Raw genomic sequence first — 5,262 nt, 5'->3', positions numbered from 1 at the left:
GCACGGCACGGCCCGGAACGGCACGGCACTGCACGGCACGGCCCGCCGCGCTCCGGACCCGCAACCCCTCGAGAGGAACCTCGGGGACTCCGCCCTGAGCCGCCTTCCCTGCCGGAAAGGCTTCCACTCGCAGGGACTTTCCTTCTCACACGGAAAACTGTAGCTACAGATGCGGGCRTTGAGGAGAGGTGTGGATCCTCACGGATCCTGCACGACCACAGCCGTGCTTCGTGGAATGAACCCGGAGAGGCTTCTAAGCCAGCTCTTCAGCCACGGTGCTGCTTGCATTTCCTTGCCTCTGGAACACCAACACTTCTGTGACTGGGGGTGAGGTGTGTGAGGAGTGAGGGTGCTTGCTTGGGAAAGCTGCATACGCGACAGGGAAGAAGAGACTTTTCAGGTAACTTCAAGGTTAATTTAAGACTTGACCACAAAATCTAGACTTTGAATAATAATACACGAATTGTAACAATTCCACCAGGTTTTGGTGACCTGGAAGAGGTTTCTTCCTGCMCTGGTTTTATCATCCTATTTTCATCTCCAGAGCAGAAGCTCTAGATTTGCTGCTTCCCCCAACACAGGCACATGATGTAACAAAGTCACTTACAACAGCGACATCCGTACACACACACCGCCACCCATTTTGGTGTCTGCTACCAGGCCTCAGAGATAAGAAACTGAAACTCACTGTCTGCCTATCTCAAACTCAGTGGTAGAAAATGCCTGCTTTTTTTTTTTCCTTCCAAGGTGATCAGCTCTTCTGGCAAGTGCATGGCCATTCCCTCCTTGCAGAAATGGGGCTGATGGCAGCTGTCCCCTTCTCTCCTGTCACTTGAGTAAAGGCTTTGTGCTTTGTACATTGCCAGCGCTGGGATGACTCAGGCTATTRACAGTGCCAGAACAGGTTGCTGACTTGGAGGCATGGAGACCAGGGCTTGAGCTCATCCCCTGCCCCCACAAAAAAGGAGAAGAAAGGAGGGGAAAATCAAACATATCCAATACTYCTTGAGAAGCAGCAACAATCCTCATGTATCGGTGCCATCAGTGGTAATAGCATGGCAGTGAAGGTTCCAGAAGGCCACTGCTTCACATTYAAACAGAAGAAAAGTGAAGATAAGAGGGAAATTCAGGCTCTTAAGAAGAGCTTTATTTTAGACAGAAAAGATACCATCTCACAGACTTCTTGGAAACAGGTCAGCTAAATACCAGGTTTATAGTAAACCCAGTTACTTGTAAGAGGTAGAAGGATGAAATGAAGATGTAGAGGACAACCAAGTCTCACATGCCATGTAACTCTTAAAAAACTTTAAAGCAGATAAAAGCAGAGTCTCCCTGCTGCAACAGCAGAACACCTGTCACTCTGCAACAGCCATCTGTGTGAGGTGCATCTAGGKAGTGACCCCTCTCTGACAGGGCTGACAGGACCTTGCTGAAGGGCCACAGTCTTAACAGGCAAGTGAAATCCTGTAGCCCATCACCTCCATTCCACTGCACTCCTTCAAAAGGAATTTATTAATTTCTAATGTCCCAGCATATTCTGCTCTTCACTTGTCAGGTCTTTGGGTCTGTATCATCATTACATCACCAAGATTAGTGTTCTGAAGGTCTTAATCCCCACAAAAAGCAACTGGAAGAGCTATAGTCAGGGCAGTGATAGCACTAAGTTGGGTTTCTGTCATTAGAATGCTGTTATTTTGGTAAAATCTGCCTCCCCATTCATCCCATTGCTTTGTGTGAAGGGACAGACACACCATGAGGTTTGCACTGAGGGGASAGCTGCATACATGAATGTGGAGGAGCTTTCAAGAACCCAAGCAGCTCTATAGAGCAGGACAGGCAAGTGATCAGATCATGGCATCAAAAAATCATTTGCAAAATTGTTGTATTTATCAGAGGCCTGAAAGCCACAAACATCCCTAGGGGCTCCAAGGGGACACATCAGTAGTGATGGAGCAACAAATGGTTCATMTTCTCCTACCAGCGTGCTAATGAAAACAGGGTGATGTAAATAACAGAAAATCCTGATGATACCCAGTTTAAGACACAGCACATACCCCATCCAYGTGAAGGATCAATGCGTTATTTCTCTAGGGAGTTTGTCATCACTTGCTTGGTCTTCCAGGGGCAGCAGAAGCTTCCTTCCCTTGGCAGGTTAGAGAGCAGCTACCATAGCTCTAGATGATGAAACGTTTTGCGAGTCTCTGTTGATGCTGCTCCCCTTCTCTATCTTCCAAAATACAGATCCCATATAAATTGTATCCCTKGTCCAAATTCCTCCCAACTCCCTGGAGCAATAGCTCAGAGCAATTTTTGTGCCTTTCTATGGAAAAGGAGCACTGMAGCCCTGTCACTGTGAACTTCCTGTTTTACMYCAARCTCATTACCCAGCCATGCTCTGATRCAGTACTATGTGAATGTAGATATTAATATCCCTGATCCCACTGAATCCTGTGTAGTCTATCACAGCAATAMATATCTGAGCTCTGGGTAGCATTGCCATATGCAGCGTAGGGAACCTTCCATACGGTTTCTGAAAAGTGGTTACAGCACACGTGCACCAGGCAYTTTTCAAAGTAAAACAGATCTGTTCATTTTTATTTTCAAAATACCAAAGCAGTAAAATCATGTAATTGAGTAATCACTTGCCAAATTTCCTTTTTTTTAATCTAATCTATTTTGAGTTACATCAGAGCCAAAATGCAAATGAAACTGGTAAGGTTCCAAGTTTTTTTTTCCCTTCCCTTTTAGAAAACACAATTTAAGGTAATCATAAGTAAAGAAATTTTAAAACCCCATTTGTTTTGTATGCTGTAAACTTTGGAAAACATGTTTCAGCCTGAAGTAAATTTTCATAGGTAATAGGTTACATAGAAGTCTTATGTAAATTTTGATCTCTTCTTAACAACTCCAATGTTCATTTTATAAAATTTGATTTGAAAATAATGCCATTGTTTTAAAAGAGGCTGGAAGGGTGAGAAACTAAGCAAAAAAAAGTATACACTAACAAGGTGCACATACACTCTTTCAGCTGTAGATACTGTATTAAAGGAGAGATTCCTGAGATACCTTGTTTGCAGTTTCCTTTTTTTTTTTTTTTTTTTTTTTTTTTTTTTGGAAGGGGTTGTTGCAGCAGCATTAGAAGCTCAACTCGCTCATCAGCCTGGACAAACGCAGGAGCACTTGACCACAAGGCGAGACAGATCCTCACCATCCCACCACAGCCTCCCGAAGTCATGCATCTCAGCAGATTAACCAGCTGATAGATAAAGGCAGCCTTCCAGAGTACCCGCTGCTGGAAACCTTTGCTCTTTGGCTTGCAGATGTTCAGATTATGTCTCTCCTTACCCACAGGCAGACGTTGTGAAAAGCTGTTTAACATCCTTGGTTGCCTTCAACCATAGTGTTATCATCTGTTGAAAAAAATGGCACCCACTCCAATCATGTGTTTTAATGKTTTTTCTCTCCTCAAAAACACTTCCTCAAACTGGGGCTGCTTATGATACCTCTCAGCTCCTTTTTAAGGCRGCAAGGCACAACTGACCATGTTCAATTTTAAAAACTTTAGAACAGCCAAACAGTTTTCCCTTTGCTGGAGCCCCCTACCCCTAATGACACACTCCTGTTGTAAGACAGCGATCAAGGGCAGAGACAGTCCAACCCTTAGAATGCAAAATACAGCAGAAGACATAGAGAAGAGAGAGATGCAGGAATTACACAAAGATGACAGCTAGTAAAAAAGACTGACCAGCCTTGCAGCCACCCTTCTAAAGGGGATCTGGCCTCTCTTCAATGTGCCTTTCCTATCCCACTCCCAGCCATGCCACCAGCACTCAACACATTTAATGAACCTGGTYTGGTGAGCTGAAACCATTGAGAAATATTTTTTTTTTCTTTGCTGCTAAACACTGTTTTTTTTTACCAGTTTAACTCAACTCCTCACTCAAACTGTGAGGTGACAGCCAATGTCAGTTCAGGGGAAGTGAGAGCAGTGTGCAGACAGGGGACCAGGAACACTTTTTGACAGCTAACAGCCCAAATTAGCTGCAATGACAAACCACACCCTCAGGTCTCCGATGGCTAGGGAGACTAGAGAGATGGCAAGGAAGGGCAAGGGAGACAGGAAAAGTGCAAAATCAAAACAGGCCAAGGATAAAGRGAATACACATACTACATGCAAAGCAGGGGCTGGACTGCGAGTGCTGATCGTGGGAACAGATGGAGAGATAGAAAGAAATGACACCCATTACACTCAAAATCATATGTATGAGAGAGGGGGAGAGGGGAGGGCAGAGACAGAGCACAGTGGGAGAGGGAATTCACAAGGCAGGAAATACATTTGCAGAAAATAAGGGTTTAAGAAAAACTGGAATCAGAACTTAGCATTCACTGGAAAATCACAGCCTGGATGGATCAGTTAAAAGCACTAAAAAAAAAAAGAAGGATCTTTTGAAAATTGGCTTAATACTTTCTCTTCTAATGTTTGACATTCCCAAGGAGAGCCTGCTCTTTGCATGTTGCACAGTCACACAAAAAGAGTTAAAAGGTACAGCCTAACATCAGCCTTGGCCAGCCCCATAAACATTTATTCTATCAATTAGAGGCAGAACATTACACARTATAAACTAAAGCCAATCAAATAAAGCATTCTTCAAGTTCTGTAGAGGATCGAGATGCAAACAAAAGATTTTGATACTTCCATGGCTTTCCACTGGCACAGGAACCAGAAAGAAATATTCATTTAGATCTGACTATAAACGTTTGTCGTGTGTGGGAGGTCTTAGTATTGTAATATGTATTAGAAACTTGGTATTTTTCCAGTCAAGTCTTTCCACTTCCATTTACATATATTTAATTGTAAATATTCATTTTCCTACCTGAAGCACTTTAAGTAAATATACAATAAACACAGTCTAAGGAAGGAGAGTGAATAGCTGAGGAGACCTGCAATGAGCGTCAGAACTGCTCCAGATTCCTGTCAGGAGTAATGCAGGATGATCCCTCCTGACAGCTTGTGGGGGGTCTTGTACACCAAGTTGGTGATCTCACCCTTTTGTCAACTGAACTGGGATCCTCCCTCCCAACCAACAAATCATAACTGACACAAGCCAGCATCTGTGCCAGCAGAAAAGGTGATGGCTGGCCAGGTGATGCCCTCTCGCACACAGAAGCAGGTATCTTCAGAGCACAACCAACTTCAGTTTGCAGTCTTGTCAATACACATACATATGTGTGTATATATATGGTGTCAATACACCCATATTT

The sequence above is a fragment of the Malurus melanocephalus genome, unplaced genomic scaffold, assembly GCF_030028575.1.
Source record: "Malurus melanocephalus ecotype Western Australia unplaced genomic scaffold, MMel_1.1 scaffold_195, whole genome shotgun sequence".
NCBI classification, from domain to species: domain Eukaryota; kingdom Metazoa; phylum Chordata; class Aves; order Passeriformes; family Maluridae; genus Malurus; species Malurus melanocephalus.
The sequence above is the reverse complement of the archived record's forward strand: the minus strand, read 5'-3'. Positions refer to the sequence as shown.